The sequence below is a fragment of the Triticum aestivum genome, chromosome 7A, assembly GCF_018294505.1.
Source record: "Triticum aestivum cultivar Chinese Spring chromosome 7A, IWGSC CS RefSeq v2.1, whole genome shotgun sequence".
In the NCBI taxonomy this organism is placed as follows: Eukaryota; Viridiplantae; Streptophyta; class Magnoliopsida; order Poales; family Poaceae; genus Triticum; species Triticum aestivum.
Window position 1 is genome coordinate 178683791 of NC_057812.1, and position 16585 is coordinate 178700375.

Genomic DNA, 16585 nt, shown 5'->3' on the forward strand with positions numbered 1-16585 from the left:
AAGAAAGAAAAAAAAACTGATGAAAATGTAGAAACAAATAAAATAAAATCAAAGAAAAAAGAAGTGAAAGAAAAAAACAATGAACTAAGAAAGAAACAAATAAAAACAAAGGAAAACCGAAAACTGTAGAGAACCGATGAAAGAAACAAAGGAAACTGATGAAAAAGCAAAGAAAAAAAATGAGGAATCTAAGAAATAAAAAATAAAAACAGAAAGATATACCAAAGAGAAAAAATGGCAAGAAAACATAAACGAGAACCCGCGAACTCAGTGAAGAAGAAAAGGAACAAAGGAGAAAAAATGATGAAAACAAGTCGGTCCAATAGCTACCGCACGGGGGTAAAACCGCCAGCTAGACCTATGGTAGCCTCACTTTTAGAGGAAAGATGGTACCTCACTATAAGCGACATATAACATTTACTCCTTTCGTTTCAAATTACTTATCGCAGATATAGATGTATCTAATTGTATTTTAGTTTTAGGTATATTTATTTTTACGATAAATAATTTGAAACGAAAGAAGTATACAAGAGTCACAGCGTTTGGACCCGGTAGACCGTCCGCGGGCGACAAATTGCGCAGCCTCTATTTATGGCATTAAGCGACCGCTTCAGGAAGTCTCACGGAAGCGTTTCGTGTAACTGGGACGGCGCTGAAAAAGAAAAGAATATATGTGAGAAAGATGGTAGCCTCACTGTAAGCGAGATATAACATCTACGCATGAGTCACAGCGTTTGCATCCGGTAGACCGTCCGCGAGCGACAAATTGCGCAGCATCTATTTATGACATTAAACGCGAAATCACTAATTAAGGAGTATTCATTGCAAAGATTACTTCAATTCTCTGGTTTCGACAAGTGGCATATATACAACGCGTCACTTTGTCGCAACTAGGGAATTTTCTTTTTTTCATAGATTCGTTTATTCAAAACGTTTTACCTCTCAAACTGTGAGTCCAAATCTCGAACCGTTTTCATCGTTCCTCGCGTCGAGATCTTTAAAACAAGATCCCATGTTAATAGGTTTTGACAAAAAAAAATCACAAAAATACCGGACGAAAAAACCGAACCGGAAGCACGGGTTTTTTCCCTTTTCGAAAGAGGCACGCTTGTGCCTCTCACGAAATCACAACCGTACCTCTCGCGGAAGCAAAACCATGACTCCCGCGGAAGGAAAAAAAAAAGAAAAGCGTTTTTTTTTTCATTTCCGAGGAGGCACGACTGTGACTCTCGTGAAAGCACAATCGTGCCTCTTGCGGAAGCAAGACCATGACTCTCGTGAAAGGAAAAAAACAGAAAACGTGTTTTTTTTACGAGAGGCACGGCCGTTACTCTCGCGAAAACACAACCGTGCCTCTTATGGAAGCAAAACCGTGACTCTTGCGAAAGAAAGAAAAAAAAGAAAAAACACGTTTTTTTCCTTCCCGAGAGGCACGGCCGCAACTCTCGCGAAATCACACCCGTGCCTCTCGCGAAAGCAAAACCGTGACTCTCGCGAAAGCAGAAAAACAAAAAAAACACATTTTTTTCGTTTTCGAGAGGCACGGCCGTGACTCTCGTGAAAGCAAAACCGTGCCTCTCGCGAAAGCAAAACCGTGACTCTCACAAAAGGAAAAAAAAAATCGCGTTTTTTCATGAAAAAAATCAATTTTTTATTGCAAAACCAAAACGTCGAAAAAACCTGAAAAAATCATTTAAAAAGGCGAAAACGCGTGCGGAAAAATAAAAAAAATATCCAAAAAGAGCGTCCAGAGCACGACACGTGGCAAATGGCTGAGAGCGCGCCAAATGACGCTGATCGTTGCGAGACTCCCGAACGAGCGCTCGTTAACTAGTTGCTCTCCATTAAGCGACCGCTTCGGGAAGTCTCGCTGATGCGTTTCATATAACTGGGCCGGCCCATGTTCGCGCTGGAAAAAGGAAAAATATATATGAGAAGCAGGATTCAATCCCTGCTCTACCTGGCGAGAGCTAGCTTGGCTAGCAACTTCGCCCGGCCATCGCCAATGATAAGTCTGAGACGGGTTCTCTACTTGAGACAGATAACGCCGGTTTTCAATTTATTTTCACAAACTTTTTTCTGTTATTTATTTTTATTTTTTATTTGTTCTTTTCGCTTTCTTTTTTCTTCGATTTATTTTTCTTTCAGTACTTTTCTGTTTTTCTCCATTTTTTCTCTCTTCTATCCATTTTTTCTATTATGTTTGTTTTCCCTTTCGCTCTACATTTTCATATATGCCAAAAACATTTTTTTATTAAGTGATTAAATTTTTTTGTATACACGTTCAACATTGTCCAAATGCTTATTTATTATTTTTAAAATACTTGCTTAACATTTTAACACTTACTCACAAAAATTCAAATACTTGTTCAACATTTTTAAAATACTTGTTCAACATTTTAATCCTTACTTAAAAAATTCAAATACTTGCTCAACATTTCTTAGATACTTGTTCAACATTTTTTAATATATATTCATCATTTTCAAATACTTGTTCAACATTTTAAATACTTATTCAACATTTTCAAGTACTTGTTCAACATTTCGAAAACTCTTGTTCAAAATTTATAGAATGCCTGATTAGCATTTTTCACATACTTGTTCAATATTTTTTTAAATACTTCCTTCAACATTTTTCAAATACTTGTTCAACATTTTTTTCAAATATTTTTTTCAACACAATTCAAATACTTGTTCAATATTTTTTACATACTTGACCAAAAAATTTTAAATACTTGTTGAAATTTTTATATACATGATCAACACTTTTTCAAATACTTGTTCAAAAATTTTCAAATGTTTTTTGAAGAATTGTTTTTATAATATAGATATTTAGAATATTTTAAAGTACATATAAACATAAAATAAAGCAAAAATGAAAAAAAAGTAAAAATTAAAATAAACAGGAAACGGGAGTTTCCCCACGCGCGGGCCGGCTCACTAGCGGTTCCCTTCAGCGAGTCGGGGGACTCCCTCGCGTAAGGCGAGAAATAGGACTGTCGACAAATTGGGCGTGGGGAGAGCTGAGCTGGACCGGCCCAGTTTGGCCCTTCTCGCCATTTTCCTGTTTGGTACTTTTGGTTTATTTTCTCGCCATTTTCCTGTTTGGGTTTATTTTCTCGCCATTTCCAGCTTTTCCTTCTGTTTTTTTACTTTTGGTTTATTCTTTTTTTCATGTCTTTCCTATTGTTTTGTAATATATGGTGTTCTTTAATATTGCAATGAACATTTTTTAAATACACATTTCTAATTTTATAGACTGCGAACCTTTTAATTTTAATATACAATGACCATTTTTTTCAATACAAACCAAACTTTTATAATCCACGAGAAGTAAATATGTGTCTCTCGCAGAAACAAAAATAGAACATGCTTCTTTTTCCTTTTCTGAAGAGGTATGATTGTGCCTCTCATGGAATTGAATTTGTGCCTCCACGAGAGATAAATCCATGCCTCTCATGGAAGAAGAAAAAAGTAAACATGTTTTTTCTTTTCCGCTTGTGCCTCTCGCGGATTCGAGAGGCACGACTTGTTGGGGAACGTAGCATGCAATTTCAAAAAACTTCCTAGGCTCACGCAAGATCTATCTGGGAGATGCATAGCAACGAGAAGGGGAGAGTGTGTCCACGTACCCTCGTAGACCGAAAGCGGAAGCGTTTGACAATGTGGTTGATGTAGTCGAACTTCTTCTCGTTCTGACCGATCAAGCACCGAACGTACGTCACCACCGAGTTCTGCACATGTTCAGCTCGATGACGTCCCTCGAACTCTTGATCCAGCAAAGTGTCGAGGGAGAGTTTCGTCAGCATGGCGGCGTGATGACGGTGATGGTGAAGTGATCCGTGCAGGGCTTCGCCTAAGCACTATGACAATATGACCGGAGGAGTAAACTGTAAAGGGGGGCACCGGACACGGCTAACAGTTGTTTTTGTGTCTTCGAGGCGCCCCCTTCCCCACAGGAGAGGTTGGAGGGGGAAGAGGCAGCCAGGGGGGCCCCACAGTAGGCCGAATCCTACTTGGGCTCCCACCCAAATTCGGCCCCCCTTCCTTATTTTCCGAAGGGAGAAGGAAAGATGAGGGGGAGAGAAGGAAGGGGGAGGCCGAATCCCTCCTCTTCCTTTCTCTCTTCCCTCTTTTCCTTCCTCTTCCTATTCGGGCTACATGGGGGGCGCAGTAGCCCATGTTGGTTGCTGCTTTTCCCCTCTTGGCCCAATAGGCCCAAATCTTTGCCGGGGGGTGTCCGGAACCCCTTCCGGTGACCCGATATGTATCCGGTACCTTCGGAACACTTCCGGTGTCCGGATAGCATTGTCCTATATATGAATCTTTACCTCTCGACCACTTTGAGACTCCTCGTCATGTCCGTGATCTCATCCGGGACTCCAAACAACATTCAGTCACCAAATCACGTAACTCATATAATATAAAATTGTCATCGAATGTTAAGCGTGCGGACCCTATGGATTCGAGAACTATGTAGACATGACCGAGACACCTCTCCGGTCAATAACCAACAGGGAACATGGATGCTCATATTGGTTCCCACATATTCTACGAAGATCTTTATCAGTCGTACCGTAATAACAACATACGTTATTCCCTTTGTCATCGGTATGTTACTTGCCCGAGATTCGACCGTCAGTATCTTCATACCTAGTTCAATCTCGTTACCGGCAAGTCCCTTTACTCGTTCTGTAATGCATCATCCCGCAACTAACTCATTATTCACATTGCTTGCAAGGCTTATTATGATGTGCATTGCCGAGAGGGCCCAGATCTATGCCAACCCAACAAACACCTTCGGAGATACCTGTAGAGCATCTTTATGATCACCCAGTTATGTTGTGACGTTTGATAGCACACAAGGTATTCTTCTGGTATCCGGGAGTTGCATAATCTCATAGTCGAAGGAATATGTATTTGACATGAAGAAATCAATAGCAATAAAACTTAGCGATCATTGTGCTAAGCTAACGAATGGGTCTTGTCCATCACATCATTCTCCTAATGATGTGATCATGTTCATCAAATGACAAGACATGTCTATGGCTAGTGATACGTCTCCGTCGTATCTACTTTTCCAAACACTTTTGCCCTTGTTTTGGACTCTAACTTGCATGATTTGAATGGAACTAACCCGGACTGACGCTGTTTTCAGCAGAATTGTCATGGTGTTATTTATGTGCAGAAACAAAAGTTCTCGGAATGACCTGAAACTCCACAGAGATTATTTTGGGAAATAATAAAAAATACTGGCAAAGAATCAAAGCCAGGGGGGCCACACCCTAGCCACGAGGGTGGGGGCGCGCCTGCCCCCCTGGGTGTGCCCCCTACCTCGTGGGCCCCTTGAAGCTCCACCGACCTCAACTCCAACTCCATATATTCATTTTCGGGGAGAGAAAAATCAAGGAGAAAGATTCATCATGTTTTACGATACGGAGCCGCCGCCAAGCCCTAAACTCTCTCGGGAGGGCTGATCTGGAGTTTGTTTGGGGCTCCGGAGAGGGGAATCCGTCGCCGTCGTCATCATCAACCATCCTCCATCACCAATTCCATGATGCTCACCGCCGTGCGTGAGTAATTCCATCATATGCTTGTTGGACGGTGATGGGTTGGATGAGATTTATCATGTAATCGAGTTAGTTTTGTTAGGGTTTGATCCCTAGTATCCACTATGTTCTAAGATTAGTGTTGCTATGACTTTGCTATGCTTAATGCTTGTCACTAGGGCCCGAGTGCCATGATTTCAGATCTGAACCTATTATGTTTTCATGAATATATGTGAGTCCTTGATCCTATCTTGCAAGTCTATAGTCACCTACTATGTGTTATGATCCGGCAACCCCGAAGTGACAATAGTCGGGACCACTCCCGGTGATGACAGTAGTTTGAGGAGTTCATGTATTCACTATGTGTTAATGCTTTGGTCCGGTACTCTATTAAAAGGAGGCCTTAATATCCCTTAGTTTCCAATAGGACCCCGCTGCCACGGGAGGGTAGGACAAAAGATGTCATGCAAGTTCTTTTCCATAAGCACGTATGACTATATTCGGAATACATGCCTACATTACATTGATGAATTGGAGCTAGTTCTGTGTCACCCTATGTTATGACTGTTACGTGATGAACCACATCCGGCATAATTCTCCATCACCAATCCAATGCCTACGAGCTTCCCATATATTGTTCTTCGCTTATTTAGATTTCCGTTGCTATTATTATCATCACTATAAAACACCAAAAATATTACTTTTGCTACCGTTACCTTTTACCACCGTTGCCACTACTATCATATTACTTTGCTACTAAACACTTTGCTGCAGATATTAAGTTGCAGGTGTGGTTGAATTGACAACTCAGCTGCTAATACTTGAGAATATTCTTTGGCTCCCCTTGTGTCGAATCAATAAATTTGGGTTGAATACTCTACCCTCGAAAACTGTTGCGATCCCCTATACTTGTGGGTTATCAGCTAGGAAACTTAACCATCTTTAATTAACGAGCTAGTCTAGTAGAGGCTTACTAGGGACACTGTGTCTTGTCTATGTATCCACACATGTATCAAGTTTCCAGTTAATACAATTCTAGCATGAATAATAAACATTTATCATGTTATAAGGAAATATAAATAACAACTTTATTATTGCCTCTAGGGCATATTTCCTTCATGACTGTGCCTCTCGCTAAAGTAAATTAGTGCCTACACGAGAACTAAATCCATGCCTCTCATGGAAGAAAAAATGAAAAAGCATTTTTTTCTCTTTTCCGAGATGCATGACTATGCTGCTTGCAGAAACAAATTTGTGCCTCCACGAGAAGTAAATCCTTGCCTCTCACGGAAGAAAAAAAATACATTTTTCTCCTTTTTTGAGCCTCTCGTGGAAGGGAAAAATAAAAGAAACATGTTTTTTGTGTCAAATTTTTTTTGGGGTCCAAAACCTAAGAATACTGTGGAAAACCGAAAAGCCAAAAAAACGCCTAAAAGCCAAAAGTGCATACAAGAAAAAAATCCAAAGGGAGCGCCCAAAGTGCGACACATGGCGACGGGTGAGAGCATGCCAAGTGACACGCTCTCAGTGTTGGGGATCGTTGCAGAAATTAAAATTTTCTACGCATCACCAAGATCAAACTATGGAGAGACCAGCAACGAGAAAGAGGGGAGTGTATCTTCATACCATTGAAGATCGCGATGCGGAAGCGTTACAAGAAAGCGGTTGGAGGAGTCGTACATGCAGCGATTCAGATCGCGGCCGATTCCGATCTAAGCACCGAACAACGGCGCCTCCGCGTTCAACACACGTGCAGCCCGATGACGTCTCCCGTGCCTTGATCCAGCAAGGAGGAGGGTGTGGTTGGGGAAGACAACTCCAGCAGCAGCACGACGGCGTGGTGGTGTTGGAGCAGCGTGGTTTCCAGCAGGGCTATAGAGAGGTAGGGTTGCGCCGAGGGAGAGAGGGACTCGTGTCCTTGGCAGCCCCCCAAACCCCGCTATATATAGGAGAAGGGGATGCGGCTGCGCCCCCTCTAGGGTTCCCACCCTAGGTGGTGCGGCAACCCTAGATGGGATTGGAGGGGGCGGCCAAGAGGGGGAGAGGTGGGGGCGCGCCCTAGGGTGGGCCTTTAGGCCCATCTGCGCCTAGGGTTTCCCCCCTCTCCTCCTAGTTGCGCCTTGGGCCTTGGTGGGAGGCGCACCAGCCCACTCAGGGGCTGGTCCCTTCCCACTCTTGGCCCATGCAAGCCTCCGGGGCTGGTGGCCCCTCCCGGTGGACCCCCGGAACCCTTCCGGTGGTCCCGGTACATTACCGGTGACACTCGAAATACTTCCGGTGGCCAAAACCTCACTTCCTATATATTATTCTTTACCTCTGGACCATTTCGGAGCTCCTCGTGACGTCCGAGATCTTATCCGGGATTCCGAACAATATTTGGTAACCACGTACAAACTTTCCCTATAACCCTAGCGTCATCGAACCTTAAGTGCTTAGACCCTACGGGTTCGAGAGGCATGTAGACATGACCGAGACATCTCACCAATCAATAACCAACAGCAGGATCTGGATACCCATGTTGGCTCCCACATGTTCCACGATGATCTTATCTGATGAACCACGATGTCAGGTGTCGGTGTCAAAACCGGCGGATCTCGGGTAGGGGGTCCCGAACTGTGCGTCTAGGCCGGATGGTAACATGAGGCAAGGGACACGAAGTTTTACCCAGGTTCGGGCCCTCTCGATGGAGGTAAAACCCTACGTCCTGCTTGATTAATATTGATGATATGGGTAGTACAAGAGTAGATCTACCACGAGATCGAGGAGGCTAAACCCTAGAAGCTAGCCTATGGTATGATTGTTGATGTGTACGTTGTCCTACGGACTAAAACCCCCCGGTTTATATAGACACCGGAGAGGGTTAGGGTTACACAAAGTCGGTTACAATGGTAGGAGATCTTCATATCTGTATCACCAAGCTTGCCTTCCACGCCAAGGGAAGTCCCTTCCGGACACGGGACGGAGTCTTCAATCTTGTATCTTCATAGTCCAGGAGTTCGGCTGAAGGTATAGTCCGGCTATCCGAACACCCCCTAATCCAGGACTCCCTCAGTAGCCCCTGAACCAGGCTTCAATGACGACGAGTCCAGCACACAGATTGTCTTCGGCATTGCAAGGAGGGTTCCTCCTCCAAGTACTTCATAGAAGATTTTGAACACAAAGGTAGTGTCCGGCTTTGCAAAATAAGTTTCCACATATTGCCACAGAGAGAATAATATTTACACCAATCTTATCTGCTGACGTATTCCGTAGCGTGTCACACCATGACCAAGCCTTTATCCGAGTCGTTTTATTATCCCACCTCAGCAAGTTATGCGAGGTGGTTTCCTTGGCACGTCTTGTTAAAGCAGAGATCGTGTCCCCTTATCCTGGGATTCTCATCAATACGGGCGTGGGTAACCCAACCGCTTCTAGGACTCCTAGATTATAGGCAAGTCCAAGAGGACACGGAGAGGACGCTTGATATTCACCCTCTTTATAAAGGGGACAAGGCTTTTATTTTTCCCTCCCGTGCTCAATCGAATCCTTCTCCCACCTCAAGCCCAAACGCCCAAAGTTTAGGTCAGGTGCTCCGAACCTCCAGTCATGTCCGGATCTAGCCTTCAAGGCCGGTGGATGCCTTCCTCCGTCACGGAAGAAGACATCAAGAAGTTGAGGGAGGCCAGATATCTGACCGCCGAGATTTTGCATCGGCTGCCTCCCCAAGGGTAGACCGTTCCTACCCCCGAACCCAACGAGAATGTCGTGTTCGTCTCCCACTTCCTCCGAGGTCTAGGCCTTGCTTTGGATCGTTCGTCAGGGGTCTGATGTTTTATTATGGGCTAGACTTCCATGATCTAGCTCCGGACTCTTTTCTTCATATCACGACATTCATTGTCATGTGCGAGGCCTTCCTCCGGGTCACCCCTCACTTTGGCCTCTGGCTCAAGACCTTTGAAGTGAAGCCGAAGATGATCGAGGGGTAACATGCAGCGTGTGGAGGTGCCTCAATACGCAAGATGACGTGTTGGGGATATCACTACTGGGCGTAAACCGGCCTATCTGGGCCGGGTTAACTTCGTCAGTAGTTAAGTATGTTAAAGCCCAAGAAGGCAGATGAGGTCTCAAGGCCCATAGTCGGTTCAAGGCCTGTAGCCGTAAACCGGTGTTGGTATTTAACTTGTATTGTAAGTTAGGAATAAGTAGAGACCAAACCGGACACATCTATGAGCCGGTATTGGGACTCTGTGAACCGACGGGCGTCACCCGTGTATATAAAGGGACGACCCGGCGGCGGTTCAAGGAGGACAGACAACAACTCGAGACATAGGCGAAGCTTGTTTGCTCCCTGGTCATCGAAACCCCATCAATTCCATCACAACTAGACATAGGCTTTTACCTTCATCGAAGGGAACAAACTAGTATAAACTCTCTTGCGTCCCTGTGTTCGCTTTAACCCCTTCAAGCTAACCCGTCGCGATGGCTCCACGACTAAGTCCTTTCTCTAGGACATCTGCCGTGACAAAACCATGACAGTTGGCGCCCACCGTGGGGCTATCGCACGATGGTTTCAAGTTCTTGGAGGGCCGCTTTGAAGGACTCGAGGGCTACATTGTGGGCCGGATGACTAAGACTCGTCACGGCAAGCTCTACATCGATGATGCGGGCTGGGGCCCCGAGGCCGGCTCAGTCGAGTACGGGTACCGGGTCCCCTTCGATGGCATACACGTTTTCATCGGCAGGATCGGTGAACCGGGCCCTGAGCCGGACATCTGCACCGACCTCGTTGAAACGGCTCAGCGTGCGCGATCTGCCCGGGTTAAACCAGCCATGAAGCGTGACTTCGTGGGTGTGATCCATGGAGGAGGTCATGAGGAACTGGCGGCGAGACCGTCATTTACTCCGGTGATGAGTCATCAACCGGAGAAACCGAATCCCTATATCAGCTACAAGATGGCCGGATTGGGGGTTGTTCCGATGGCGACAGTATTCTGGACCCCTCTAATCTGCCCAACCGAGTTGGAATATTCATGGCCGGCACACAAGCAGCGCTTCATTCTTTGACCGCTGCGGCAACAACCTCCGGTTCAGTAGCGGCGACGGCTGCCGGGGCAGGAGGCCCTGTGCGCCCGCCGGCTCAAGTTCTATCAGAGCTATTTGATGCATTGGCTGTGCTTATGGCGGAAGATAATCCGGCGGATCAGGACGTCCACAACGCGGAGATTGCAAAGGTAAGGGAACAGATCACCCAGGCCAAGGCGGACTTGGCAGCTGAGGATACCAGGATGGCCGCAGAGCGGGCCGCTCTAGACGCACAAGCCTACTGGCTCATGTTGGACCAGAACGCGTCGCATGAAGTCATGAGGAGGAAGTACCGATCCCGTTTGCCTCCGGTTTTCGAGGCTAGAGACCTTTTCAACACCCCAGGAACAGGAACCAGTAATCCGCTGGAGGGAAACCGGGCGGAAGCTCCTGGGACCGGTGCGTCAGTTCAGCCTCGTCGGATGGATCCCCCTCGTCAAAACACCGTTATACCTCGGGCTGTTTCAACACCTCCGGGTCACTACTCCAACCCAATGGACAATCTCGTCGCCGGTGTTGCACGGCTGGAGGCCATTCCAATTGAAGATGACTCACCGCAGGCGATAGAGACGCGACAGGTCAAGGAGCTTCTTAGGACAGCTTTGGACCAACAGGAAGCATACTCGTACAGCTGCGACCGGATCCACTCGACCCCTCGCCCAAGCCGGAGCTATAGCAGGCGTATGGAGGAACCGGCAGTGTCAAGTAATGAACGACGTGGAGCACCCTGCGGCAACAACCCGGCGGGTGGTGCTGATAACGCTCAGGAAGTGGTGGACCGGGCCCGAGCACGCAGGGAGGCCGAGTTAGCCACACAATATCAGGCTCGGCAGCTTACGCCGGTTCGTCCAACTATTTCGGTCGAACCCGGTGTTACTTCTAGCTCTTTGGGGGTGCCTTGCCTTGTCCCCGCTTTACGCAATGTGCGCCTGCCCAAGGATTTCAAGGGCCCGCGCAAGGTACCAAATTACACGGCAGATCAACCCCCAGAGACATGGGTGGAGAGCTATGAGATGGCCATGGAGATGCTGGATGTGGATGATGCGGCATGTGTGAAATACTTCACCATGATGCTTGAAGGAACGGCCCACACTTGGTTAAAAAGCTTACCGGCCAATTCTATCAGTTCATGGGCCCAGTTACGAACCTGGTTTATCAATAATTTCAAGGATACATGTAAGCATCCCATGTCGATAGTAGATTTAGCTGCTTGTGTCCAGGAGGAAGGAGAATCGACGACTCATTGGGTGCGCCGGGTGTCACAAGTGTTGCATTCATCAGACCGCATCAACGCTGACACCGCAGTCTTAACCCTAGAAGGCAATTGCCGGTTTGGGCCCCTAAAGCTGAAGTTGGGACGGATGAAGCGCCATTGCACTGACATGGGGACCCTCATGGCTGCTTTGGTAAAGTATGCTGATTCTGATAGTACCAAGGATCCCGAATCTGATGATGACAAGGCAGGGAAGGGAAAGAGGAACAGCAACTCCAAATGTCAGCAGCATCACTGGGCAGGCAATGGTGGTGGAGGCAAGCGTAAAGCGGATGGTAACATGGACTTTGTGTCTAATACCAACACGCAGGACAATGGCCAGCGATGCAAGGGTAAACCGAAAAATCGCAGTGGGGCACCCAACCCTAACCCGGACCGCCTAAATTATCTACTGAGCCAGCCCTGTCCAAGACATGGGACGAAGGAGGTGCCAGCAAACCACCTTTGGAAGGATTGCTTCATTATGCAGGAGTTCAAGAATTCTAATGCTTTCCGGTATAATCACGGCTCCGGCGGTGGCTCAGGATCTGGGTCGGGTTACGGTGGAGGAAATTCCGGTTCAGGATTTAACGGTAATCCGGGCGGACATAACAGTCAAAATAATCAGAACAACCAGGGTGGTTACAAACAGCAGCAGCAACAGTCAGGTTACTAGAGCAACCCAAAGCAATTGAATAGTGGGCAGTACCATGTCTTTACCACTAGCTTGGACAAGCGAGACCGGAAGGTTCAGAGGCGGGCAGTCAACTCTGTTGAACCGGCCGTGCCCTGTTATCTACGCTGGTCTAAACAGCCAATCATATGGAGCAGAGAGGATCACCCTCCCCAGGTTGATAATCCGGGTCAGTTGGCTCTGGTGGTGGCGCCTCAGGTGGGAGGTTACAAGTTCACCAAAGTGCTCATGGATGGAGGGAGCAACATTAATATCTTGTACTATGAGACCTTCCGTCGTATGGGACTAACAGATAAAAATCTCAAACCGTCTAATACGGTGTTCCATGGTGTGGTACCTGGCAAGTCAGCATATCATGTCGGTAAGATAGCTCTGGAAGTGGCCTTTGGAGATGATCATGATTCCAGGTCGGAAACATTGACGTTTGAAGTGGTGAAAATCCAAAGTCCATATCACGCCCTGTTTGGGCGACCGGCCTACGCCAAGTTTATGGCACGACCCTGTTATGTGTATTTGCAGCTCAAGATGCCGGGTCACAAGGGGACAATAATAGTTCACGGAAGCCGTAAAATTGCTTTGGAATGCGAGGAAGGAGATGCGGCCTACGCAGAGTCGGTTTGTGCCACCGAGGAGCTGAAATATTATAAGGACAATGTTGATCCGGCGGACATGACTCCATTAAAGAAGCCAACTACGGAGCATGATCCGGCCCTGAAGTTCAAATCGGCAGCAGAAACTAAGCTTGTTGACTTCATACCTGGCGATTCGTCCAAGCAGTTCAGCATCAGTGCCAACTTGGATCCAAAATAGGAAAGCACGCTCATCGAGTTCATCCGTGAGAATCGGGACATTTTTGCATGGAAGCCCTCTGACATGCTAGGTGTACCGAGGCAACTTGCTGAGCACACCCTTAATGTGGATCCTAAATACAAACCGGTGAAACAGTTCCTCCGCCGGTTTAACGAAGAAAGACGCAAGGCGATTGGAGAAGAGGTAGCCAGGCTCTTAGCAGCTGGCTTTATTGTTGAAGTTTTTCACCCTGAGTGGCTTGCCAATCCGGTGTTGGTCCTTAAGAAAAACGGCACCTGGTGCATGTGTGTGGATTACACAGATCTTAATAAGGCTTGTCCAGCAGATCCTTTTGCCCTCCCCCGTATTGATCAAATTATTGATGCTACGGCGGGTTGTGAGCGTTTAAGTTTTTTGGATGCATATTCTGGTTATCATCAGATCAAAATGGCAGTTAAGGACCAGGAGAAGACGACATTCATAACTCCCTTTGGAGCCTTTTGTTATGTGTCTATGCCCTTTGGGCTCAAGAGTGCCCAGGCAACTTATCAACGGTGTGTACAAAATTGTCTTCACAAGCAGATTGGCCGTAATGTACATGCTTACGTGGATGATATTGTGGTTAAGTCCAGGGAAAAGGAGACTCTGGTTGACGACTTGAAGGAAACCTTTGATAACCTGAGGACGTACAAGATGATGCTTAATCCGGCCAAGTGTGTCTTTGGTGTACCGGCAGGCAAGTTATTGGGTTTTCTAGTGTCCAATAGGGGAATTGAGGCTAATCCGGAGAAGATCACAGCCATCACCTCCCTGGCTAAACCGAAGTGTATCAATGATGTTCAACACCTGGCAGGCCGGATTGCTGCGTTAAGTCAGTTTATCAGCCGCCTTGGGGAGAAGGCAATCCCTTTGTATCAGATGTTGAAGAAGACGGATCAGTTCGTCTGGAGTTCCGCTGCTGATGAAGCATTTGAGGACTTAAAGCGGCAATTGGCCAATCCGCATGTGCTCGCCGCTCCTATTGACAAGGAGCCGTTACTGCTATATGTTGCTGCTAATGCTCGTGCGGTCAGTGTGGCTATTGTGGTGGAGCGAAAGGAGGCAGGTAAGGAGCATCCGGTTCAACGTCCGGTCTATTATATCAGTGAGGTATTCATTGAGTCCAAGCAAAGGTATCTGCATTGGCAGAAGCTGGTGTACGGAGTTTTTATGGCAAGCCGAAAGCTTAAGCAATACTTCCAAGGGCACCCAATTACGGTGGTCAGTTCTGCTCCTTTGGGGGATATCATCCAGAACCGGGAAGCGACTGGCCGGATTACCAAGTGGGCTATAGAGCTTGGGCCACACGGATTGAAGTATGTGCCTCGGACGGCGGTTAAGTCTCAAGCACTTGTTGATTTCATCAATGATTGGACGGAACTGCAAGCACCTGAAGAAAAGCCGGATCACACATATTGGACCATCCATTTTGACGGATCCAGGCAATTGGAAGGCTCGGGGGCTGGAGTCGTATTAACTTCCCCATGAGGTGATAAGTTTTGTTACGTTCTCCGCTTAATGTTCCCTTGTACTAACAATGCAGCTGAGTATCAAGCCTTGCTCCATGGTCTTTGGATGGCTAAGGAGATGAATCTAAGTCGAGTTAAGTGCTTCGGTGACTCGGACCTCGTGGCTCAACAAGTGTCTGGCACTTGGGACTCCAAGGACCCACTCATGGCAGCATATCGTCGTGAGGTGGATATTGTTGCAGGTCACTTTAAAGGCTATCAGGTGGACCACATGGACCGACGGAAGAATGAAGCGGCGGACGGTTTAAGCCAACTGGGCTCTCAGCGCAAACCGGTCCCACCCAACGTTTTTCTGGATGTGCTGCACAACCCGTCGGTCAAGATCCCTAGTGAAGCGGATTTGGCTATTCCTGATCCAGAGGCTCAATTGGTGGCAGCTCTTCATGTCATTCCATATTGGACGCTTCCTTACCTGGCGTACATGAACCGGGGCGAGTTACCAGAAGATGAGACTCTGGCCCGACAGATAATCCGGCGGTCCAAGTCCATGACTATTGTCAATGGCGAGTTGCATCATTGCAGTGTATCAGGAGCGTTTCAACGTTGTGTGTCTCCTGAAGAAGGCTGTGAAATTTTGCGTGATATCCACGAAGGAGATTGTGGTCACCACGCCGGTTCAAAATCTTTGGTAGCTAAAGCGTTTCGCCATGGCTTCTATTGGTTAACTGCCCATGCTGATGTGAAGGATCTGGTCAGATGATGTGATGGTTGCCAAAAGTTTTCAAGACGTGCTCATGTGCCGGCTCAAGAATTGAGAATGATTCCAATTACTTGGTCATTTGCGACTTGGGGGCTGGATATGGTTGGGCCTTTCAAAAGGTCCAAAGATAAGAAGACTCACCTCTTGGTGGCGGTTGACAAGTTTACAAAGTGGGTGGAGGCAGAACCTGTTAGCAGTATGACGCAGCCACGGCGGTTCAGTTCATCAAAAAAGTGATTTTCCGGTTTGGCTTTCCACACAGTATCATCACAGATAACAGTACCAATTTGTCCAAGGGTGCCATGAAGGAGTTCTGCGAACGGGAGCATATCCGGCTTGACGTTTCATCAGTGGCACACCCACAGTCCAATGGTCAAGCAGAAAGGGCTAATCAAGAGATCTTGAGAGGCATCAAGCCCCGACTCATGGTTACTTTGCAGAGAATGCGGGGTTGTTGGGTAGAAGAATTACCATCTGTGTTATGGAGCATCAATACCACACCCAACAGATCAACAGGATACACACCGTTCTTCATGGTTTACGGAGCGGAGGCGGTTCTCCCCAGTGATATCCGTCATGATTCACCTCGTGTGACGGCTTATGTTGAAGCGGACAACAAGACAGCACGGCAAGATGCTTTGGACCGGTTGGATGAAGAGCGTGACATAGCAGCCGCCCGATCGGCGATTTACCAACAGGATCTTCATCGTTATCACAGTCGCCGAGTCAGAACCAGAACCTTTCAGGAAGGAGATTTGGTGCTTCGGCTCATCCAAGATCAGACCGATATGCATAAGCTATCCCCACCTTGGGAGGGGCCTTTTGTGGTCAGCAAGAATCTGCACAACGGGTCATACTATATGATCGATATTCAAGAGCATAAAGACTCACGTACATCAGAGGAGGAGACCAACAGGCCGTGGAACATAACTCATCTTCGGCCTTACTATACCCGAGCCATTGGCTCTACTT